Here is a 26,739-nt window from a genome sequence, read left to right as displayed (position 1 = left end):
AATGTGTGGAGACATTTTTTAAAAATTATTTTATTGAGGTCACATTGGTTGATAACATTGTATAAATTTCAGGTGTACATCGTTGTATTTTGACTTCTGTATAGACTGCATCATGTTCACCACCAATAGTCTAGTTTCCATCCATCACCATACATATGTGCCCCTTTACCCCTTTTGCCCTCCCCCCACCCCCTTCCCCTCTGGCAACCACCAATCTATTCTCCTTATCCGTGTGTTTCTTTGTTTATCTTCCACATATGAGTGAAATCATATGGGATTTGTCTTTCTCTGTCTGACTTGTTTCACTTAGCATAATACCCTCAAGGTCCATCCATGTTGTTGCAAATGGCATGATTTTGTCTTTTTTAATGGCTGAGTAGTATCTTCTTTATCCATTCATCCATTGATGGGCATTTGGGTTGCTTCCAAGTTTTGGCTATTGTGAATAATGCTGCAGTGAACATAGGGGTGCATATATATTTTCAAATTAGTATTTTCATGTTCTTTGGATAAATACCCAGAAGTGGAATAGCTGGATCATGTAGTAGTTCTATTTTTTTTATTTTTTGAGAAATCTCCATACTGTTTTCCATTGTGTCTGCAGCAATTTGCATTCCCACCAGCAGTGTATGAGGGTTTCCTTTTCTCCACATCCTCTCCAACACTTATTTCTTGTCTTTTTAATAGTAGCCATTCTGACAGGTGTGAGGTGATATCTCATTGTAGTTTTGATTTGCATTTCCCTAGTAATTAGTGATGTTGAACATCTTTCCATGTGCCTGTTGGCCATCTGTATATCTTCTTTCGAAAAATGTCTGGAGACATTTTTGATTGTCACAAGCAGGGGGAGGGTGCTACTGGCATCTAGTGGGTAGAGGCCAGGGATGCTGCTAAACATCCTGCAATGCACAGGACAGACTTCCCTACAACAAAGAATTACCTGACCCAAACTGTCAATATTGCCCAGGTTGAGAAACCCTGCCCTATCTGGTCTACTCTTTCCCCAGATACCTGCATATGGCTCATGCCTTAACCTCCTAGTCGTTGCCGAAATGTCACCTTCTTAGAGATGACTGCTCTATTTAAAATCACAATGCCTCCAACTCCCATCTCTCTTTCCTGTCTGAGTTTTCTCAGTAGCACTGAGCACTGTCTAATGTACTATATATTTTATTTATTGTGTTTGTTTCCTCCATGAGAACTGAAACTGCACTTAAGGCAGAAATTTTGAGTGTTGCATGTCTACATCAGATATGGCTCAATAAATATTTGTTGAATGAATGAATGAGTGTCCACTTTATCATATGGTACTATGTTCTCCCATATATTTGAGTCTGTTTCTATAATCCATTATGATCCATTGAGCTGTCAATTCTGTACCACACTCTTTTAATGACTGTGGCTTTATAATACACATTACTATCTCATAAGATTAATTTCTACTTATTACCCTTCTTTTCCAGATTTTAATGTGTTTTATGATGATTTTGTCAAGTTCCTCATCTCTTCCTTCAGAGAATTTCTTTCTAGAATTTTGGTTGGGTGTATGTTGGATTTCTAGATCAATTGATGGAGAACTAACATTGTTATAATGTCAAGTCTCCCTATGTAAGAATAAAATATTTCTCCACTTATTCATGTCTTATTTTATGTCCCATGAGAGTTTTCTACTTTCTTTATAGAGGTCCTCCTGCTCATTTCTTGTTTAGTCCTAGATATGGGTTTTATTCCTATTGTGAATGGGATAATTTCTTCTCTTATTAGTTGTAACTGGTTATCGATTTTATATGACAATCTCATAACCAGCCATCTCAGATAAATGTGAGGAAAGAATTTAAATAGAGAATATTCTTTTTCCTGGTTTTGTTTCCCTATCAGGAATGCTTGAAGTATCTGTTTCTGGATTCTGCTCTTTTAACAACTTCACAGTTTCTTGTGATCTGAAAGATTTTTTAAACTTTTTTTTTCAATAATTGAAATCTGGATGCTTTATTTGGTTTTCCTTCTTTACTTTGGACACTTACTGAATTCAAAATTTGTGTCTAAAACACCTGGACTACTTTGGGTAAGAAACAAAATTGGGAACTCTTTATTCTGTGTGTAGTTGACAGCATTTATTTTTGAAATTGACTTGTTAATCATTAAGAAAATTACTTTAACACTTCAGTTGATACTGAAACTCTTTTGTGTCAGCTTTTAGGTTTAAAGAAAGTTCAACTTGCAGTGTTTAAATACTGTGGAAGCCACTTCATTTAATGGACCAGTGGTTTCTAACCCCATGCAAGGCAAAAACATCTGACCTAAAGAGCTTTAAGAAAACTCATGATTAAAAAATATTTTGGGGCCAGCCCCGTGGCTTAGCGGTTAAGTGCGCACGCTCCGCTGCTGGTGGCCCGGGTTCGGATCCTGGGCGCGCACCAATGCACCGCGTCTCCAGCCATGCTGAGGCTGCATCCCACATACAGCAAGTAGAAGGATGTGCAACTATGACATACAACTATCTACTGGGGCTTTGGGGAAAAAAGGAGGGGGATTGGCAATAGATGTTAGCTCAGAGCTGGTCTTCCTCAGCAAAAAGAGGAAGATTAGCATGGATGTTAGCTCAGGGCTGATCTTCCTCACAAAAAAAAAATATTTTGGAATGGAATTACTTTATTTCAAGTCTGCTTTATAAAGGGAATGAACTGAAAGGCATTCAAACCTAGAAAACTGCGTTGCTACCATTTTATGTAATTTGCATGCTGAAAATGTTATATTTTACAAAAGGGCTGAAAAAGCCCATAATAGGCTGTCTTACTCATGTTTGTTCTCAGGTTTGTTAGAGAAAGCACATGGTCCTATTAACCCCTGGGCATTGTGAGGCAAAATACCCAGAAGCATTTATTGCATACACAGAAGTCTCAATTAGGCAGTACTTTTTGCCAATGATATAAAGAGAAATGTCTTGATTAAAGTTGGGGGTGGGGAGGAGCAATTTTGTCCCCATTGCAGATGTCTGATTAGCTATGAAAAGAGAACGTGTTCTCTGTAAGCTTTGGATTAATAATCTTAAAATCTATTTCTGTGGCTCTTGTTAAAAAACAATCAGATGTGACATTGAAGGCAAAAACCATTAAAAGAAAATAATGAAAGCTTAGACCACATTTTTAAAAATCTCTGCAAAAACACCATAATGTTGCAAGTTAAACAAAATTTTGGGAAAAAATATTTGCAACATATATGACATGTTTCTAACAAACTGATTAAAATAAAAAGAAGACACATGCTCTAATAGAAAAATCAGCAAAGGCCTCAGTTGTAATACAAAAGGAAATAAACATTAAAAGCTGTTCTGCTTTACTGGTGATCAAAGACATGCAAACTAAAATAACATTGGTATTTAAAAAACCTATCAGGGTGACAAAGATTAAAAGATTATTAGTATCCAATGGTTAAAAAAGTGTGGGTAAAGGGCAATTCTCATTACTGAGAATTTTACATATTACTGAGGAGAAAGTCAATTGAGGGCAATTTGACAATATGTGTCAAAACTGAAAATGTGCATACTCTTTATTTAGTAATTTCAGAATTCAGAAATCTATCTTAGAGGCATATTTTGCATGTGCACAAAAATGTATATTCAAAGATATTCATTGCAGCATTATTTATAATCACCAAAATTAAGAGCCTAAATATCCATCAAAAGGGAACTGGATAAATAAATTATAGTAATCCTTACACTAAACAACTTTTTAAAATAATGACGTAGATCTATATGTGCTGATAAGGAACAATCCCAAGAGCTTTTACTGAGAAAAGCAGGTCCAGAAGCACCAAGTCTGATCACCCTTTGTAGTTCTACTCCTTCCATTCTCTCTGACTCACTCCAACCAATTCTTGGCAAGTTCTCCATTACCCTTTTTTTTTTTTTGTGAGGAAGATCAGCCCTGAGCTAACATGCCAATCCTCCTCTTTTTGCTGAGGAAGACCAGCTCTGAGCTAACATCTATTGCCAATCGTCCTCCTTTTTTCCCCCAAAGCCCCAGCAGATAGTTGTATGTCATAGTGGCACATCCTTCTAGTTGCTGTATGTGGGACGTGGCCTCAGCATGGCCAGAGAAGCGGTGCGTCGGTGCGCGCCCGGGATCTGAACCTACGAACCCCGGGCTGCCGCAGCAGAGCGCGCGCACTTAACCGCTTGCGCCACCGGGCTGGCCCTCCATTACCCTTGACCTCAATGATGCTAAGGTTCAATCTCAGGTCTAATGTTTAATTCTCAGTCCTCACATTTTTGAAATAGTTGATCACTCCTGCCATGTTGAAACACTTTTTTCACTTGACTTCCAGGACCCCACACTCTCCTGGGTTCTTTCTGCCCATTGCTCCTTTCTCAGTCTCTTTTATTCACCCCTCTTCCTTTCCCTGACTTCCCCAATGATAAAGTTTCCCAGGGCTCCATCCTGGTCCACCTTTTTTCTTTCTCTCTCCTCCCTCCATATCCAATGTCATGGCTTCAAATACATTCCATGTGCTATTGTCTCCCTAATTTACTACTTCAGCCAACCCTCTCCTGTGAATTCCAGACTTATAGCCAACTGCCTATCTGACATCTCCTCTTAGGTGTCTAATAGACATCTTAAACTTTTCCTGTCCCAAACTGAACTTCCGATTTTCCCCCCGAAACCTTCTCTTCTCCTAATCTTCTATATCTCAGTAAATGGCAACTCCATTCACCCAGTTGCTCAGGCCAAAAACCTGGGCGTCATCCTTGACCCCGACCCCCACACACACTCCAAATCTAACACCAAATTTTACTTTGAAAATAACGAAGCTTAAGCATCATAGACCCTCCCTTGCAGCAGCTCCTTACAAGGCCCTAACAGGGGAATAACATGGCTATATGCTTTTGTAAAATTTTCAAATGTAAAATATTTAATTGCAATCAGTTAAGATAGCTGTCTTTTTCCACTCCAACTTGCCCTTTGTCATTCTTCCCCTCGTGCTGGGGTTGGCACTGGGTGGCTGTGGACATTTTGGGGTCATACAAAGGAGAAGTTGAATTGGGTTTACATTTATTTTGAGTTTGATCAGATATATTTGCCCAGCTTGCAGTCACTTCTATGTCATTGCTAGCCATTCTGGCGTATAAACGGCTTCCAGGAATACTCTTACCTCATGCTATGCTGACTAATGGTGTAGGGCCAAAGATTGTATCTCAGTACTAATGTGTCCGACAGTACCCAGCATTGGAAATATGTGTAGTTGAGGAGAAATAAGGTTTGGAATGTACAAAGCCAGAAACTAGCCTGTGGAAAATTCTTTCATTCACTGGACATGTAAAACTATATATGGAGATCTCAGTACTGCCTAGTCAGAATGGGAGTTTTCTTCTGTCACTTATACACTCAATAATGCAGCATACTCAGCTATAAATGCACCATCCATTTTTTAATTGTGGTAAGAACACTTAACATGAGCTCTACCCTCTTAACAAATTTTTAAGTGTGCAATACATTATTGTTGACTATAGGTACTACCTTGTACAGCAGATCTCTAGACTTAGCCATCTTCCATAACTGAAACTTTATATCCATTGAATGCAACTCTCCATTACCCACCTCCCCCTGCTCCCTGCTCCTCTCAACCGCTATTCTATTCTCTGCTTCTGAGTTTGACTATTTTAGATACCCATAAGTGGAAACATGCAGTATTAGTCTTTTTGTGATTGGTTTATTTCACTTAGCACAATGTCCTCAAGGTTCATCCATGTTGTAGCATGTGAAAGGATTTCTTTCTTTCTTTTTTTTGTGAGGAAGGTTAGCCCTGAGCTAACATCTGTTGCCAATCCTCCTGGACGTCTGCCACAGCATGGCTTGATGAGCGCTGCATAAATCTGCACCCGGGATCTGAACCTGTGAACCCTGGGCTGCTGAAGTGGAACACGTAAACTTAACCACCGCGCCACTGGGCCAGCCCCAGATGTCTTTCTTTTTAAAGGCTGAATAATATTCCGTTGTATGTATATATCACATTTTGTTTATCCTTTCACCTATCAACGGGCATCTAGGTTGTTTCCATATCTTGGCTATTGTGAATAATGCTGCAATGAATGTGGGAGTGCAGATATCTCTTCGAGATCCTGACTTTAATTCTTTTGGATATATATCCAGGAGCAGGATTGCTGGATTGTGTTGGTAGTTCTATTTTTATTTTTTTGAGGAAACTCCATACTGTTTTTCATAGTGGCTTCACATTTTTACGGGAAACTTGTGAAATAGAATTTATCAGAAATCTTATGCTTGCAGAGCACAAACCTGTAGCAGTACTACAAATTATAATTTTGTCTATGTATGAATTTGCATATTTTATGCATCTTAACATATTGGACCATGTTTTAGCGTATCTGACATATTTTGTTTTGGTGAAGACTGGCAGTTTCAGATGAAATGGCACATGAAAGTGTCATGGATATAGCAAACTAGCCTGAGGAAACAAGTGTTCCAGTCACAAAAAGCCTGAACATATTAATCAATAACTCAATGTATGGAATATTAAGAGTGATTTGATTATATAATTATGTAACTCAATACAATGCAGTGTCAATTTTTAAATATACTCAAATTGCTCATATAAATGCCTTATTTTCAGATCCATTTTGTGTTTTTTCCAGAATTTTTGAGGGATAGAAATTTAAATATAGGAAGGAATCTAAATACGTAAACTGAAAGAAAGAAGACTAGCTTGTCAAAACCTGTCTTATAATGATCACAATGGCAATTAAAAACTCTATCAATGATAAAAATGACATAAAAATATCATTAATAAAACACAAATTTTGTTCGACTATGCTAGAGGAGAGAATTATCTTTCTATTCTTTTACAGAAAATATTATAAAATCATCATATGAACAGGTGAATAAACAGTATGTAACCAACAATATAGGAAAAAAGCCTTATACGGGTGTGTCAGGAAGTTAATATTAGGTTATTTTCTAGATTTTCTGATGTTTGTAGTATTTGTAAGCTTTTATAAATTTGTGATATATTTCTTTTCTGATTTTAAATAAATATTCACCTTTGTACGAATTTTGTATCTTTTTCCTAACAGAGAACCCCCCAAATTGTATAATCTTCAGGCCACACAAAGCCTAGATCTACCCCTGCCTATATCCAGTCTTTCAGCAAATGCCGTTGGCTCTGCCTGCCACATCTGTGCAGAATCTGAGCACTTCTCATCATCTGCACTGCCACCACCCTGGTCTTAGCCACCACCATTTTCCACTTGGATTATTGCGATAGCCTCCTAGTTTTTCTCCCTGCCTCTTGCCTTGCCCTCTTTCAGTCTAATCTCAATGCAGCAGCCAGAGCGATCCTTTTAAACTGAAGTCATATCAGGTCCCTCCTCTGCTCAAAACTCCAGTGGTTTCCACCCTCACTCAGCCCTTTTTATGGCCTTCTGAGACCTACGTGGTCTGTGCTCCTCTATGCCTTCCTGACCTCCTTTCCTATTCCTCTCCCCCAGTTTACTCCATTCCAGCCACCCTGGCTTTTGTGTTGTTCCTTGAACATGCCAAACATCCTTCCACCTTGGGACCTTGGCCTTGGCTACTCCCTCTGCCTGAAAAGCTCTTCTTCCAGATATCTGCATGACTTGCTCCCTCATTTCTTTCAGGTCTCTGCTCTAATGTCACCTTATCAGTGAGGCCTTCTTTGTATAAAATTAGAGCCTCGCCATCACTCATTATCTCCCTTCTCGGCCTTATTTTTCTCTATGTCATTTATCACCATGTGACATAATACATATTTCCCTGTTTATTTTTTTCTCCTCCACTAGAAGTAAGCTCCATAAGGGGAACGACTTTGTTTAGTTCACTAATGTATTCTCAGCACCTAGACATGTGCTTGGCATATAGCAGGCATTCAATGAATATCTGTTGAATGAGTGAATGAATGAAGAACGAATCCTATATGCTAACTTAAGCAATGGGATTAAACAGTGATCTTTTCTTTTTTTAAAAAAAATTTGTGGGGGCCGGCCCGGTGGCGCAAGCGGTTGGGTGCGCGCGCTCCGCTGCGGCGGCCCGGGGTTCGCTGGTTCGGATCCCGGGCGCGCACCGACGCACTTCTTTGGCAGGCCATGGTGTGGCGGAGTCCCATATAAAGTGGAGGAAGATGGGCACAGATGTTAGCCCAGGGCCGTCTTCCTCAGCAAAAAAAGAGGAGGATAGGCGGATGTTAGCACAGGGCTGATCTCCTCACAAAAAAAAAAAAAAAAAAAAAATTTGTGGTAAAATACACATAGCATAAAATTGACCATTTTAACCATTTTTAAGTGTACAGTTGATTGGCATTAAGTACATTCATACTGTTATGCAACTATCACCACTATCATCCACAGAACATTTTTTATCTTGCAAAACTGAAACTCTGTCCCCCTTCTTCTTTATACACTAAATTAATGCCTAAATTTCTTACAACAAACATTTATTATTGTAATGTTAAAAGGCCGTTTCCATTTTGGGAACAGACTAATCAGAAATTTATATTCATCTTATAAAATGATAATTGAGAAATGACTGTGTTCCTATTCCTTGAACAGATTAAATGTGAAGCTGTCCAGCTTTAAAAATGAGTCATTAATGTGTTCCTCTGGGAGCTTAAATATTCAGTAGCAGCTGTTTTCCTCATTAATATTTGAATTTAATATTTTACCTTAAGAAATCTGATACCAAAGGAATAGTAAATATTTAACTACTTATGAAATTGTTTTAATTTAACATTTTTTCTTTGCCTAGAGTTTGTTTAATTAGCCATACTGTTGCAGTTATGCAATATCTTTAATACAGGGAAGGGAGGGAGAAAGAGGCATATATTGAGGGCCTACTAGGTGTCAGATGCTTTGTAGATATGTAAAGTGGCCTCTACTTCCTCAGACCTCACTCATTTGTCAGTGCACTCCGGGCTGACTTTCACCATCTCCATTTCATGGAAAATGCTCTTGAGGAGATCGTCAATTACTTCCCTGTCCCTAAATTCCAATAGACACTTTTCAGTCCTGGTTGGCTTGACCTTCTAGCAGCAATCAGCAGAGATGACCACATCCTTCTTATCAGAACCCTTTCTTCCTTTGGTTCACCATCAGAGCTTTCTGATTCTACTTCCTAAATAAAATATCTTTGCACTTCTCTCATATCCACTGTCACCACCCAAATTAGTCTGAGACACCATCACCTCTTGCCTGGACTCCAATAGCCAGCCTCTTAACTGGTCTCTTTGCCTCCAGTCCTTACCCCCCCCCCCCCCCCGCCACACTGATCCATTTCCTATACAATTGCCAATGATCTCTCAAACTATGATCACACACTCCCTTGATTGTATCTCCTCAATGGCTTTTGCTTGCTCGGAAGTTCGGTATCCTTACTCTGGCCTACAGAGCCCTTCACCCTCTGGTTCCTGCCGCCCTTGCCAGACTCAGCTTAAGCCACTCTCCTTTTTGATCTTTCTCCTTGAGACTCCTTTGCGTTCCTTAAATAAGCCACATACTCTTTCATCTCAGGATCTTTGCACATGCTCTTCCCTCTGTCTGGACTACTCTTGATTCATTTATTCGTTCATTCAACAAATATTTATTGAGTGCCTACGAGGTGCCAGACACTATTCTAACTATTAAGGATACAGCAGTGAGTAAAATAAAGATTCCTGTGCTGTTAACTTGCATTCCAGAAGGAGGAGAGAGATGAAAAATAATAAATTTAATAAATAAGTAACTCCCTAGTGTTTTAGAAAGTGATAGGGGCTGTGGGAAAAAAGAAAAAGTAGAGCACAAGGTATGTGGGATCAAGAGTGCAGAGGAGGGTGGGTAGCTGAGTGAAATTTTTAATGGGGAGATCAAGGTGAGCCTCATTGAGAGGGTAATATTTAAGCAAAGACTTGAAGGAGGTGAGAGAAAAAGCCATGTGGATGTCTGAAGGAAGAACTTTCTAGCCGAGTGGAAGAAGCCAATGCAAACTTGTGAGGGGTACTCTTGCGGGGTGTGTTTGAGGAACAGCAAGGAGGATGGTATGGCTGGAGTGGAGTGAGCGAGGGGAAGCATGGTAGGAGATGGTGCCAAATTGGCTGCTAGAGGCTAGATCATGAAGGAGCAGGTAGGTTGGTTTTTTTCTCTGAGCGAGATGTGAAGCTATTGGAGAGTTTTGAGCAGAAGAGTTACATAATCTAATTTATTTTATGAAAAAATCCTTTTATCTGCTATGTTGAGAATAGACTGTAGATAGAAAATGATGGGGAGGAAGCAGGGAGACCAGTCGGGAGGCTATTGCAATAATCCAAGTGAGAGATGATGGCGGCTTGGGCTAGAGTAGTGGCAATCGAGGTGGTGAGTAGGGGTTGGATTATGGATATATTTTGACAGTATAGCCATCTAGACTTGCTGGTTGGATGTAGAGTGTGAGCAAGGCCATACTGCATATGTAGGGCCTGAAGCTTATATAATTTGTGGAGCCTTGGTTAAAATAAAAGAATACAAAATTAAGTACAGAAGTGAGTATGTATTTAAAGTGAGAAAAAAATCAGAAAGATCAGGCAGACTTTGTCAGGACAAGATGGGTCAGATACCCTAAGACATGATTTGACATGCTGGGATTCATCAAGCAAGCACGTGACTTCACACACATACTCAGTGCTTATAGTACTGCTACAGGCTTGTGTCTAAAAACACAGGGATTCTGATCAATTCTACTTAAGGAGATTCCCAACAAAAAAGAAGGAAAAAAGAGTAGGCTGCACTTAATAATTGTCTGTGCTGCATTATTGAGTATATTTTTAACAAGAGAGAAATTCCATTTTTGGGCATCAATAAGAACCAAATCCTCTGCATACAATTCTACACTTTGGGAGAATTTTCCACAGTCTAGCTTCTGGCCACGTACATTTCAAACCTTGTGTCACCTCTACTACCTGTATACTTCCAGTGCCAAGTACCATAGGACAGATTCCTACCACAATATGACTTATGGTCCTCTACTGTTCTGTCATGACAACTGAAAGTGACTGCAAACTACATATGTGTATCTCGCCAAAGCCCAGCTCACTCAACTTCACCTAAGCAGGATCCCCAAAAATGTCCCTGGTCTCTCCAACACCACTCAACACAAGGGGAAATGTGTTGGAAGGAAAGTTGGAATGGAAAGAGACAGTGGTCTTAACTGACTACAGTTAAAATATCTTAACTTTCCAAATTTTACTAAAATATATGACAATGTAACACCATCCTAGGGACGTTTCCAGGGGCTAGGAATATAAGATTCCCTGAAGCTAAAACTTCATTAGCTTCAAGTAAAGCTGGCACTGGATGTGGGGTGTGACAGGAAGAGAGATGTTCAGTATGATGCCAAAGTTTTTGACTTGAGGAATCAGAAGGATGAAGTTGCTGTTACTGATGTGGTAAAGACTGCAGGAGGAGCAGGATGGTCAAGTGGCAGTGGGGTAGGGAGGGGAAGATCGAGAATTCAGCTTGACCATGTTAAGTTTGTGATGCCTATTAGACAGCCAAGCAGAGATGTCAAGTGGCGATCTTCACCATTCCTTTTATGGCCTACTACTTATTTGTCACAGCTCAGCTAAGTGTCACATCCTCATCCTGGACTCACTGGGCAAGGTTAAGTCTCCTGTTATACACTCTATAGCACCCTGTTCCTCTTCTGTAGTAAGAATTAGCACCCCTGTCATGATGTTTTTAATGGTTGTCTCTCCTGCACTGCACTAGACAAAGCTGGGACTATGTATTATGTGCTGCTACTATGCCTTCTGTGTAACAGCCTGCCTGGCACTGAGTAGGTCCTCAAGAATTGTTTGTTGAATACATGAAGAGAGGCCAAGTAACTTTTCCAATTCATGACTAGAAAATGGCAGAGCTAAGATGGAGAGGGGGATTTTTTTTTTGACTTCTAAAAAAGCAAAGCAAAACATATGTATAGAAAAATGCAGGTGAGGGGGGGTAGACTATCCTCTACCCATTCTGGGTCCTTTCTGGCTAGGCTACAAATTAAATTGACGTGAGACCGAATAGCAGGAGAAAATCAAACAAAGCTTTATAACATGTATACATGGGAGAAACCAGGGAAACTGAGTTTCTCGACAAGTGGCGGAGGTTTTCACCTTAAATAGCATATTCAGGTAGACAAAGGAGGTGTTGGGGGTGGGGGAGTCAGCTATGGGAGATTACCAGAAAGGCACAGTAATCAAGAGCATGCAGATTTAAGTCCTCGCCTTCCACACTGATAAGTTTCTAGAGATAAGTTCATCCCCTCTTCTTCCTGGTACAGAGAGTGAGATACCTTTACAAATGGAGATTTCCCATAAACATAACTTTGATAAGAATGGGCTTAGCAAGGACCCTCCAAGTCTATCGCTTTTAGGCAGTTTGGGGGAAGGTCAAACGTCCTTCAGAGAAAATAATCAAGGTAAAGAGACATATTTTTGAGGTGGCCAATTCTGATCTCCCACACATGAAACACCAGTGAATTATCACCAGTTTTGTTTTTTTTTTGTGAGGAAGATCAGCCCTGAGCTAACACCTGTTGCCAATCCTCCTCTTTTTTTTGCTGAGGAAGGTTGGCCCTGAGCTAACATCCATGGCCGTCTTCCTCCACTTTGTATGGGACGCCGCTATAGGATGGCTTTGACAAGCCATGTGTTGGTGCGTGCCCGGGATCCAAACCTGCGAACCCCGGGCCACCAAAGCAGAGCGCGCGCGCTTAACTGCTTGTGCCACCGGGCTGGCCCCATATTGTATCAGTTTAAAATACTCGTGTAACTAGCACTTAGGCCAAGGAACAGCCCAGTGACAGCATCCCAGAACCCCTCATACCTCCTTTCCACACCACTGTACCCCTCCTGCTTCCCCCAGAGTAACCACCATCCTGATCTCTAACTTCATAAATTGTTTCTCCTGTTTCAGGACTTTATATAAATAGAATATACAGTATGTATGCTTTTGTGTCTGGCTTCTTTCACTCTATGTGAAATATATAGATGTTGTGAGTAGCGATAGTTGCTAGTTTTCATAGCTGCAGAGCGGTTCTCAAACTTTTTGGTCTTGGGACCCTTTTACGTTTATAAAATTATTGAGGAACCTAAAGAACATTTGTTTATATGGGTTATATCTATTGATATCTACTATATTAGAGATTCAAACTGAGAAGTCAAAAAATATTTAATTTAAAAATACATTCATTACATGTTAATATAAATAACATTTTTTATTGATGTCATAATAGTTTATAACATTGTGAAATTTTAATTGTACATTATTATTTGTTAGTCACCATATAAATGCGTCCCTTCACCCCTTGTGCCCACCCCTCAACCCCCTTCCCCCTGGTAACCACCGAACTGTTCTCTCTGTCTGTGTGTTAGTTTATCTTCCACATATGAGTGAAATCATACAGTGTTTGTCTTTCTCTGTCTGGCTTATTTCGCTTAACATAATACCCTCCAGGTCCATCCATGTTGTTGCAAATAGGACGATTTTGTCTTTTTTTATGGCTGAGTAGTATTCCATTGTATAAATATACCACATCTTCTTTATCCAATCATCAGTTGAGGGACACTTGGGTTGCTTCCACTTCTTACCCACAGTGAATAATGTTGCAGTGAACATAGGGGTGCATAAGCCTCTTTGGATTGTTGATTTCAGGTTCTTTGGATAAATACCCAGAGGTGGGATAGCTGGATCATAAGGTATTTCTATTTTTAATTTTTTGAGGAATCTCCATACTGTTTTCCCTAAAGGCTGCACCAGTTTGCATTCCCACCAGCAGTGAATGAGGGTTCCCGTTTCTCCATAACTTCTCTGACATTTATTATTTTTTGTCTTGGTGATTATATACATTCTAACGAGTGTAAGGTGATAACTTATTGTAGTTTTGATTTGCATTTCCCTGATGATTAGTGATGTGGAACATCTTTTCATGTACCTATTGGCCATCTGTATATCTTCCTTGGGAAAATGTCTCTTCATATCCTCTGCCCATTTTTTGATTGGGTTGTTTGTTTTTTTGTTGTTCAGTTGTGTGAGTTCTTTATATATTATGGAGATTAACCCCATTTTGGTTATATGATTTGCAAATATTTTCTCCCAGCTGGTGGGTTGTCTTTTCATTTTGATCCTGGTTTCCTTTGCCTTGCAGAAGCTCTTTAGTCTGCTGAAGTCCCACTTGTTTGTTTTTTCTTTTGTTTCCCTTGTCCGAGTAGACATGGAATTCAAAAAGATCCCTCTATGACCAATGTCAAAGAGTGTACTGCCTATATTTTCTTCCAGGAGTTTTATAGTTTCATGTCTTACCTTCAAGTCTTTGATCCATTTTGAGTTAATTTTTGTGTATGGCAAAAGATAATGGTCTACTTTCATTCTTTTGCATGTGGCTGTCCAGTTTTCCCAACACCATTTATTGAAGAGACTTTCCTTTCTCCGTTGTATGTTCTTAGCTCCTTTGTTGAAAATTAGCTGTCTGTAGATGTGTGGTTTTATTTCTGGGCTTTCAATTCTGTTCCATTGATCTGTGTGTCTGTTTTTGTACCAGTACCATGCTGTTTTGATTATTATAGCTTTGCAGTATATTTTGAAGCCAGAGATTGTGATGCCTCCAGCTTTGTTCTTTTTTCTCAGGATTGCTTTAGCTATTTGGGGTCTTTTGTTGCCCCATATGAATTTTAAGATTCTTTGTTCTATTTCCATGAAGAATGTCATTGGGATTCTGATTGGGATTGCATTGGATCTGTAGATTGCTTTAGGTAGTATGGACATTTTAACTATGTTTATTCTTTCAATCCATGCACATGGGATATCTTTCCATTTCTTTATGTCATCAATTTCTTTCAATAATGTCTCATAATTTTCATTGCATAGGTCTTTCACCTCCTTGGTTAAATTTATTCCTAGACATTTTATTCTTTTTCTTGCGATTGTAAATGGGATTGTCTTCTTGAGTTCTCTTTCTGTTAGTTGATTATTAGAGTATAGAAATGCAACTGATTTTTGTAAGTTGATTTTGTACCCTGAAACTTTGCTGTGGTTGTTGATTATTTCTAATAGTTTTCCAATGGATTGTTTAGAGTTTTCTATATATAAAATCATGTCATCTGCAAACAGTGAGAGTTTCACTTCTTCATTGCCTATTTGGATTCCTTTTATTCATTTTTCTTGCCTAATTGCTCAGGCCAAAACCTCCAGTACTATGTTATTTTTTGTTTTTTTTGCTTTTCTGTGAGGAAGATCAGCCCTGAGCTAACATCCATGCTAATCCTCCTCTTTTTGCTGAGGAAAACCGGCTCTGAGCTAACATCTATTGCCAATCTTCCTCCTTTGTTTTCTGCCCCAAAGCCCCAGTAGATAGTTGTATTTCATAGTTGCACATCCTTCTAGTTGCTGTATGTGGGACGCGGCCTCAGCATGGCCGGAGAAGTGGTGTGTTGGTGCGCGCCCGGGATCCGAACCCAGGCCGCCAGTAGCAGAACGTGCGCACTTAACCACTAAGCCACTAGGCTGGCCCCTCCAGTACTATGTTTTTTTTTTAATTTTTTGTTTATTGCAGTAACATTGGTTTATGACATTGTAAAAATTTCAGGTGTACATCATTGTACTTCTATTTCTGCATAGATTACATCATGTTCACCACCAAAATACTAATTACAACCCATCACCACACACATGTACCAAATTATCCCTTTCACCCTCCTCCCTCCCCCCTTCCCCTCTGGTAACCACCAATCCAATCTCTGTCCCTATGTGTTTGTTTATTGTTATTATTATCTACTACTTAATGAAGGAAATCATACGGTATTTGACCTTCTCCCTCTGACTTATTTCACTTTGCATTATACCCTCAATGTCCATCCATGTTGTCACAAATGGCTGGATTTCATCGTTTCTTATGGCTGAGTAGTATTCCATTGTGTATATATACCACAGCTTCTTTATCCATTCATCCCTTGATGGGCACTTAGGTTGCTTCCAAGTCTTGGCTATTGTGAATAATGCTGCAATGAACACAGGGGTACATGTACCTTTACAAATTGGTGTTTTCAAGTTCTTTGGATAAATACCCAACAGTGGAATAGCTGGATCATATGGTAGTTCTATCCTTGGTTTTTTGAGGAATCTCCATACTGTTTTCCATAGTGGCTGCACCAGTTTGCACTCCCACCAGCAGTGTATGAGAGTTCCCTTCTCTCCACATCCTCTCCAACACATGTTTCCTGTCTTGTTAATTATAGCCATTCTGATGGGCGTGAGGTGATATCTGATTGTAGTTTTGATTTGCATTTCCCTGATAGTTACTGATTTTGAACATCTTTTCATGTGTCTGTTGGCCATCTGTATATCTTCTTTGGAGAAATGTCTGTTCAGGTCTTTTGCCCATTTTTTAATTGGGTTGGTAGTTTTTTTATTGTTGAGATGCATGAGTTCTTTATATATTTTGGAGATTAAGCCCTTATCAGAAGTATGGTTTGCAAATATCTTCTCCCAATTGTTAGGTTGTCTTTTCGTTTTGTTGATGGTTTCCTTTGCTGTGCAGAAGCTTTTTGGTTTGATGTAGTCCCATCTGTTTATTTTTTCTATTGTTTCTCTTGCCCGGTCAGACGTGGTGTTTGAAAAGATGTTGCTAAGACCGATGTCGAAGAGCGTACTGCCTACGTTTTCTTCTAGAAGTTTCACAGTTTCAGGTCTTACATTCAAGTCTTTAATCCATTTGGAGTTAATTTTTGTGTATGGTGTAAGGTAAGGGTCTACTTTCATTTTTTTGCATGTGGCTATCCAGTTTTCCCAACACCATTTGTTGAAGAGACTTTCTTTTCCCCATTGTATGTTCTTGGCTCCTTTGTCAAAGATTAGCTGTCCATAGGTGTGTGGGTTTATTTCTGGGCTTTCGATTCTATTCCATTGATCTGTGTGTCTGTTTTTGTGCCAGTACCATGCTGTTTTGGTTACTATAGCTTTGTAGTATATTTTGAAATCAGGGAGTGTGATACCTCCAGCTTTGTTCTTTTTTCTCAGGATTCCTTTAGCTATTCAGGGTCTTTTGTTGTTCCATATAAATTTTAGGATTCTTTGTTCTATTTCTGTGAAAAATGTTGTTGGAACTTTGATAGGGATTGCATTGAATCTGTAGATTGCTTTAGGAAGTATGGACATCTTAACTATGTTAATTCTTCCAATCCAAGAGCACGGAATATCTTTCCATTTCTTTGTGTCTTCTTCAATTTCTTTCAGAAATGTTTTATAGTTTTCGGTGTACAGCTCTTTCACCTCTTTGGTTAAGTTTATTCCTAGGTATTTTATTCTTTTTGTTGCAATTGTAAATGGGATAGTATTCTTAATTTCTCTTTCTGCTAATTCGTTGTTAGTGTACAGAAATGCAACTGATTTTTGTATGTTGATTTTGTATCCTGCAACTTTACCGTATTCGTTTATTACTTCTAAAAGTTTTCTGGTGGATTATTTAGGGTTTTCTATATATAAAATCATGTCATCTGCAAATAGTGACAGTTTCACTTCTTCCTTTCCAATTTGGATCCCTTTTATTTCTTTCTCTTGCCTGATTGCTCTGGCTAGGACTTCCAGTACTATGTTAAATAGGAGTGCTGACAGTGGGCATCCTTGTCTGGTTCCTGTTCTTAGAGAGATGGCTTTCAGTTTTTCACCATTGAGGATGATATTAGCTGTGGGTTTCTCATATATGGTCTTTATTATGTTGAGATACTTTCCTTCTATACCCATTTTATTCAGAGTTTTTATCATAAATGGATGCTGTATCTTGTCAAATGCTTTCTCTGCATCTATTGAGATGATCATGTGATTTTTATTCTTCATTTTATTAATGTGGTGTATTACGTTGATTGATTTGTGAATGTTAAACCATCCCTGCATCCCTGGAATAAATCCCACTTGATCATGGTGTATAATCTTTTTAACGTATTGTTGTATGCGATTTGCTAGTATTTTGTTGAGGATTTTTGCATCGATGTTCATCAGTGATATTGGCCTGTAGTTTTCTTTTTTTTGTGCTGTCCTTGTCTGGTTTTGGTATCAGGGTAATGTCAGCTTCATAGAATGAGTTAGGGAGCTTCCCCCACTCCTCAATTTTTGGAAGAGTTTGAGAAGGATAGGTATCAAGTCTTCTTTGAATGTTTGGTAGAATTCACCAGGGAAGCCGTCTGGTCCTGGACTTTTATTTTTGGGGAGGTTTGTGATTACTGTTTCGATCTCCTTACTGGTGATTGGTCTATTCAAATTCTCTACTTCTTCTTGATCCAGTTTTGGAAGGTTGTATGATTCTAAGAATTTATCCATTTCTTCCAGATTGTCGAATTGGTTGGCATATAGCTTTTCATAGTATTCTCTTATAATCTTTTGTATTTCTGTAGTATCCATTGTAATTTCTCCTCTTACATTTCTAACTTTATTTATTTGAGCCTTCTCTCTTTTTTTCTTGGTGAGTCCAGCTAAAGATTTGTCAATTTTGTTGATCTTTTCAAAGAACCAGCTCTTGGTTTTATTAATTTTTTCTATTGTTTTTTTGGTCTCTATTTCATTTATTTCTGCTCTGATTTTTATTATTTCCCTTCTTCTACTGATTTTGGGCTTGGTTTGTTCTTCTTTTTCCAGTTCCTTTAGGTGCATTGTTAGATTGTTTATTTGAGATTTTTCTTGTTTGTTGAGATAGGCCTGTACCGCTATAAACTTCCCTCTTAGAACTGCTTTTGCTGTATCCCATAAATTCTGGCATGTCGTATTTTCATTTTCATTTGTCTCCAGGTATTTTTTGATTTCTTCTTTGATTTTCTTGTTGACCCAGTCGTTGTTCAGTAGCATTTTGTTTAATCTCCACGTATTTGTGGCTTTTCTGATTTTTCCAGTACTATGTTGAATAAGAGAGTGGGCACCCTTGTATTTTTCCTGTTCTCAGAGGAGTGACTTTCAGTTTTTCCCTGTTGAGTATGATGTTGGCTGTGGGTTTGTCATATATGGCCTTTATTATGTTGAGGTACTTTCCTCCTACACCCATTTTGTTGAGAGTTTTTGTCGTAAATGGATGTTGGATCTTGTCAAATGCCTCCTCTGCATCTATTGAGATGATCATATGGTTTTTATTTCTCATTTTGTTAACGTGGTGTATCACATTGATTGATTAGCAAATATTGAGCCATCCCTGTGTCCTTGGTATAAATCTCACTTGATCATGACATACGATCTTTTTAATGTATTGCTGTATTCGGTTTGCCAATATTTTGTTGAGGATTTTTTTTTTTTTTTTTTTTGTGAGGAGATCAGCCCTGAGCTAACATCTGCCAATCCTCCTCCTTTTTTGCTGAGGAAGACGGCCCTGGGCTAACATCGGTGCCTATCTTCCTCCACTTTATATGGGACGCCGCCACAGCATGGCTTACCAAGCAGTGCGTTGGTGCGCGCCCGGGATCCGAACCAGCGAACCCCGGGCCGCTGCAGCGGAGCGCGTGCACTTAACCGCTTGCGCCACCGGGCCGGCCCCTTTTGTTGAGGATTTTTGCATCTATGTTCATCAGCAATATGGGCCTGTAATTGTCCTTCTTTGCATTGTCCTTGTCTGGCTTTGGTATCAGGGTGATGTTGGCCTCATAGAATGTGTTAGGAAGTGTTCCTTCTTCCTCTATTTTTTGGAATAGTTTGAGAAGGATAGGTATTAAATCTTCTTTGAACGTTTGGTAAAATTCCCCAAAGAAGACATCAGGTCCTGGACTTTTATTTTTTGGGAGGTTTTTGATTACAGTTTAAATCTCTTTACTTGTGATTGGTCTATTCAGATCCTCCATTTCTTCTTGATTCAATTTTGGAAGGTTGTATGACTCTAAGAATTTATCCCTTTCTTCTAGATAGTCCAATTAGTTAGCATATAGTATTCTCTTATAATCCTTTGTATTTCTGTAGTATCCATTGTAATTTCTCCTCTTTCATTTCTAACTTTATTTATTTGAGCCTTCTCTCTTTTTTTCTTAGTGAGTGTGGCTAAGGGTTTGTCAATTTTCTTTATCTTCTCAAAGAACCAGCTCCTTGTTTCATTGATCCTTTCTACTGATTTTTTGGTTTCAATTTCATTTATTTCTGCTCTCATTTTTATTATTTCCCTCCTTCTACTGACTTTGGGCTTTGTTTGTTCTTCTTTTTCTAATTCTGTTAGTTGTGGTTTGAGGTTGCTTATTTGGGATTTTTCTTGTTTGTTAAGGTGGGCCTGTATTGCTATGAGTTTCCCTCTCAGGACCACTTTTGCTGCGTCCCATATGAGTTGGTATGGTGTACTTTCATTTTCATTTGTCTCCAGATATTTTTCGATTTCTCCTTTAATTTCGTCAATGATCCATTGGTTGTTCAGTAGCATGTTGTTTAGTTTCCACATCTCTGTTACTTTCCCAGTTTTTTTCATGTAGTTAATTTCTAGTTTCATAGCATTATGGTTGGAAAAGATACTTGTTATGATTTCAATCTCCTTAAATTTATAGAGGTTTGCCTTGTTTCCCAACATATGGTCTATACTTGAGAATGTTCCATGTGCACTTGAGAAGAATGTGTAATGTGTTGTGTTTGGATGGAGTGCTCTCTACATATCTATTAAGTCCATCTTGTCTGGTTTTTCATTTAAGTCCACTATTTCCTTATTTACTTTCTGTCTTGATGATCTATCCATTGATGTAAGTGGGGTGTTAAGATCCCCTACTACTATTGTGCTGTTGTTAATATCTCCTTTTAGGTTTGTTAATAGTTGCTTCATGTACTTTGGTGCTCCTGTGTTGGGTGCATATATATTTATAAGTGATCTGACTTCATGGTGGAGTCTCCCTTTTATCATTATATATTGCCCCTGTTTGTCTCTCATCACCTGTTTTATCTTGAAGTCAACTTTGTCTGATATAAGTATGGCAACATCTGCTTTCTTTTGTTTGCCATTAGCTTGGAGTATTGTCTTCCATCCTTTCACTCTGAGCCTGTGTTTGTCTTTAGAGCTGAGATGTGTTTCCTGGAGGCAGCATATTGTTGGATCTTGTTTTTTAATCCATCCTGCCACTCTGTGTCTTTTGTTTGTTTGTTTTTTTGTTTTTGTGAGAAAGACTAGCCCTGAGCTAACAGCCAATGCCAATCCTCCTCTTTTTCGCTGAGAAAGATTGGCCTTAGGCTAACATCCATGCCCATCTTCCTCTACTTTATATGGGACACCGCCACACTGTGGCTTGACAAGCGGTGCATCAGTGCACACCTGGGATCCAAACCCGGACCCCGGGCCACTGAAGTGGAGCGCATGCACTTAACTGCTGTGCCACAGGGCCAGCCCCCACTCTGTGTCTTTTGATTGAAGAATTCAATCCATTTACATTTAGAGTGATTATTGATATATGAGAGCTTAATGTTGCTATTTTGTCACACATTTTCTGGTTCTTTTGCATTTGCTTTGTTTCTAGTCCTGTGTGTTTTAGACTATCAATTCAGTTTGGTAGTTCTGTATGATGGTTTTCTTAGTTTTCTCTTTATTTATCACATGTGTCCCTGTTCTGATTATTTGTTTAGTGGTTACCATGATGTTTGTATAAAAAATCCCGTAGATGAGATAGTCCATTTTCTGATAGCCTCTTACTTCCTTAGACTAAGTCGATTCTATTCCTTTCCTCTTCCCCTTCTAAGTTATTATTGTCACAACTTATTCCATCTTATGTTGTAAGTTTGTGTTTAAAGTGATGAGGTCATATTTATTTTTGGTGTTTTCCTTCCCTTAATCTTTGATGTTATAATTAAGTGTTTGCTAACCTATTCTGATAGAGAGGTGCAATTTTTCTGATTTTGTCTACCTGTTTTTCTCCTTTCTCAAAGCTTTGTATCCCCTTTCTCTTTTTTTTTCAGACATGAGGGCCTTCTTGAGCATTTCTTGTAGTGGGTGTCTTGTGGCAATGAACTCCCTTAGCTTTTGTTTATTTGGGATAGTTATTATTTCTCCATAATATCTGAAGGATATTTTCACTGGATAGAGTATTCTTGGCTGAAAATTTTTGTCTTTCAGAATTTTGAATACATCATTTCACTTTCTCCTAGCATGTAAAGTTTCTGCTGACACATCAGCTGAGAGCCTGATAGGACTTCCTTTGTATGTTATTTTTTTTGTCTTGCTGCCCTTAATATTTTTCTTTGTTATTGGCTTTTGCCAGCTTTACTGCTATATGCCTTGGAGAAGGTCTATTCATGTTGATATATTTAGGAGATCTATTGACTTCATTCACTTGTATTTCCAGCTCCTTCCCCAGGTTTGGGAAATTCTCAGCTATTATTTCTTTGAACAAGCTCTCTCTGCTCCTTTTTCCCTCTCTTCTCCCTCTGGAATACCTACAATTCTTATGTTGCATTTCCTAGTTGAGATGGATATTTCTCAGAGAATTTCTTCATTTCTTTTTAGTCTTAGTTCTCTCTCCTCCTCCATCTGGAACATTACTCATTCCTATCCTCAATAATGCTAATTCTTTCCTCCATATTATCAGCTCTGTTATTTACAGATTCCACATTATTCTTTATCTCCTCCATTGTGTTTTTCATCTCCAATATTTCTGATTGGTTTTTCTTTACAGTTTCAGTCTCTTTTGTGAAGAAATTCCTAATTTCATTGAATTGTCTAACTGTATTTTCTTGTAATTCTTTGAGCTTTTTTATGATAGCTATTTTGAATTCTCTGTCGTTTAAGTTATAAACTTCTGCACCTTTAGGATTGATTTTTGGGTGCTTGTCATTTTCCTTCTGGTCTGGAGATTTAATATATTTTTGCATACTGCTTGAGGGTGTGGGCTTATTTTCCCTCATGCTGAAAATATCTGGTCTCAGCTTCCACCTGCTGCCACTGGGTGGTGGTCAAGAGCTGTCTGTTCTGATCCCACCGTGATCTGTGGGCACTCTGGTCGACTGGCTGTGCTAGAGCTGTGCTGGAGTGCTGGGCCGGGGGAGGGGCTCTTTCTTTCACCTACCTGATCCCAGGGGCTTCTTGTTCTTCCCTCGGTATCTGCTCTCCTGGGGTGCTACCTTGATGAAGACACACCCACAACAGTTCAGCCCCCTCCATGTAGGAATTTCCCACTGGCTGTGAGAGAACTTGGAGAGTGACAATTTTCCTGTGGATGTCTGCCCCCCCGCGCTCTCTCTCTGAGAGCCACATGGTCCTGCTCCCAGGGTCGCTGTCACTGGTGAAGGAGAGGAGTTCTCCTTACCTCCTTCCACTTCCTCTGGGGTTTCCAGCACCTCCACTTTCAGATGTAAGGCTGTGTGTGTCTCTCAGATGTCTTTTGTGTTGTGTCAATGTCCTCTGTTGGTATATGAATGTCTTTTTTGTTGTATCTTAGGGGAGGATAGTCTAAGGGGGAAGGCTCACTCTGCCATGATGCTGACATCACCCTATAAACAAAATATTTTAATGAAAATAATTGTCTTTTCCAAAACAAAAAAGAATTAGTGAAAAATGTGGCACTGTGTATGACTCTTGGCAAATATGTCAGAATACCAACACTGTATGCAGCTCAAAGTGTCCAGCTTCCAGAGTTCTTGGCTAAACCCCAAAAGGGACAGGAATGATGGGAGGGGAGGCACTAGGAAGGGGACCATCTTTAGGTTTCATGCATTAAGAAGCAAGAGATACAAATCAGCACCCAATAAATTTGGTAGATGTGGAAATACATGATTTTAACTTTCTAAAAATGTTAAGGTCTAGTGGTTAAGATCTGGTGCTCTCACAACCACGGCCTAGGTTTGTGTTCCAGTCAGGAAACCACATCACCCTTCTGTCAGTTGTCATACTGTGGCAACTGTGTGTTGCTGTGATGCTTAAAGCTATGTCACCAGTATTTCAAATACCAGTAGGGTCACCCCTGGTAGACAGGTTTCAGCAGAGCTTCCAGACTAAGACAGACTTGGGAGAAGGCCCTGGCCACCCACTTCTGAAAAAATTGGCCGTGGAAACCCTATGAATAGCAGTAGAGTATTGTCTGATATAGTGCCAGAAGGTGAGAGGGTGGAGCAAAAAGACCAGGCAGGGTTCTGCTCTGCTGTACACAGGGTCATTGGGAGTTGGAATTGACTTGACAGCACTAACAACAACAAAAAATGTTAAACATACACTTACCATATGTTCTAACCATTCCACTCTTAGGTATTTACCCAATAGAAATAAAATCCTATGGGCCTAGACTTGTGCATGAATGTTTCAGCAGCTTTATTTATAATAGCCAAAAACTAGAAACAACCCAAATATCCATCAATAGGCAAATGGATAAATTGTGGTGTATCTATACAATGAAATACTACATGCAACAATATGGATGAATCTTAACATAATTATGCTAAGTAAAAGAAGTTGGAAAAAAAGAGTACATACTTTATGATTCCATTTATACAAAATTCTAGAAAAAGCAAACTAATCTATAGTGACAAAAAGCAGATCAGTGGTTACCTGGGGATGGTGTGGGGAAGAGAGAGGTGCAAGGGAGAGATTACAAAGGGGCATGAGCTAACTGTGGGATTTTATTTATTTTTTTATAGTGGACACCTTGGTTTATAATGTTATATAAATTTCAGGTGTACATAATTATACTTCTATTTCTGCATAGATTGCATCATGTTCACCACCCAAAGACTAATTACAATCCATAGTTGTCATCTTAGGGTTTTTTTTCACTGCATTCCTGGGTTAGCGTCTCTGCTTCTTAGATCCCAGGTCTTCATCTTTTTTGGATCTCTTTTTTTCATCGTTGGACTGCATCCTCAAGTAATTTTTTCAGAGAAGATAACTAGGAGGTAAAATTTTTGAGTTATTTCATGCCTAAAAGTGTCTATGTTTTTATATTCAACATATAGAATCATAGATTCAAAGTCATTTTCCCTCAGACTTTACACGTAGTATTCCAGTGTGTTTTTGTTTGTTTTGTGTTTTGCATCTAGTGCTGGTAATGAGATTTCATATTTCTTTGTAGGTAGACTTTTTTTCTCTCTAGAAGCTTTAAGGATCTGCCCTTTATTCTCTATATCCTAAAATTTCATGAGTATGTGTTTAGATGCAAGTCTTTTTTCTTTCATCCTACTTACCACTCAGTGGTTTTTTCAAACGGAAGTCCTTCAGTTATGAGAAATTTTCTTCTGTTTTTTATTACTTCTTCCCCTCTCTTGTTTTTCTTTCTTTATGAAATTCCATATAAATGGATGTTGACTCTGCTGGATTGATATTTCATACATTTTAAAATCATTTTTCCAATTTCTCTGCGGTCAAGGCTGGACCCAGACACACTAACATGAAAGGTATGCTTTGGAAAGAAAGGCTGAAGGTGTGACTGTAAACATTTTGGAGCCCAACCTGAGTTGCATATGGAGATCTATACTAGTAAGGTTGTCACTGCAGCCTTTTCTATACAAATTATACTTTGATATAACTAAAAACTTGACGATGGGAAGTTTTTCTTTATAGAAGTACTTCAGCTAATAAGTGAAGAAGGAGTGATAGAATATCACCATTTGGCAATCTTTAATGAAATAATGGATCTAGGCAATGATCATAAATGGCTATTAGCATCACAAGAAGAGAGACAACCAGATATTATTATGTACCTCTGATGAAAGTACAGAGCACCACCTATTAAGTTGTCTTAACAAAAAATCAAATCTGAATCTCAACAAGTCTCTAGATATAACTACCAATTTACTTGGAAGACACTACTGGGATGTAATCACTAAAATCCATAGACAGTGGGAAATTCTACAGGACAAAACGTCTGCATTAATAAATTCCAATGGAAAAAAAAAGAAATGGTGGAAGGATGTATAGATTAAAATAGACTTAAAAGGTATATCAACCAATTGCAATATGTGGATCTTATGTGGATGCTGATATGAACAAAAAATTTTTGTAAAAATTTATAAAACCATCAGGGATATTTGAATACTGACTGAATCTTTGATAATATTAAGGAATTATTACTAATATTTTAGGTATGATAACAATATTATGGTTATGCTTTAAAAATGAGTCCTTTAGAGAAATATACTGAAATATTTATGGATAAAATAATATGATATCTGGCATTTGCTTCAAAATATCCAATGGAGGAGAAATGAATGTGGGTATAGATGCAACAAGATTGACCTCAAATTGATAGTTGTTCAAGCTGTGGGATTAGTACTAGGGCGTTCTTAATTTTTTTTTTTGGTGAGGAGATCAGCCCTGTGCTAACATCTGCTAATCCTCCTCTTTTTTTGCTGAGGAAGACTAGCCCTGGGCTAACATCTGTGCCCATCTTCCTCCACTTTATGTGGGACGCCGCCACAGCATGGCTTCCCAAGTGGTGTATCGGTGCGCGCCCGGGATCTGAACCGACGAAACCCGGGCAGCCACAGCAGAGCGCACACACTTAACTGCTTGTGCCACCGGGCCGGCCCCATGGGGGGGTTCTTAAGACTATCTATTTTTGTACAGTTGTGCCCCTCATAATGATGTTTTGGTCAACAATGGACTACATATATGACAGTGGTTCCATAAGATTATAATGGAGCTGAAAAATTCCTGTTGCCCAGTGACGTCATAGCCATCATAATATCATAGCACAATGTATTACTCACGTGTTTGTAGTGATTCTGGTGTAAACAAACGTGCTGCACTGCCAGTTGTATAAAAATATTGTTATTGAACCAACGTGAGTTCACATCTTGGGGAGTTG

General features: G+C 38.8%; 1 protein-coding gene across 1 annotated transcript in view; it reads left to right on the top strand.

The window, feature by feature from the left end:
• LOC131401366 (A-kinase anchor protein 17B-like) overlaps positions 1-26,739 on the top strand; it is a 143,127-nt gene that overhangs the window by 53,510 nt on the left and 62,878 nt on the right. The gene's annotated exons all lie outside the window — the stretch shown is intronic.

This window comes from Diceros bicornis, chromosome X (genome assembly GCF_020826845.1).
Source record: "Diceros bicornis minor isolate mBicDic1 chromosome X, mDicBic1.mat.cur, whole genome shotgun sequence".
NCBI classification, from domain to species: Eukaryota; Metazoa; Chordata; class Mammalia; order Perissodactyla; family Rhinocerotidae; genus Diceros; species Diceros bicornis.
This window is presented reverse-complemented; position numbering and strand designations above follow the sequence as displayed.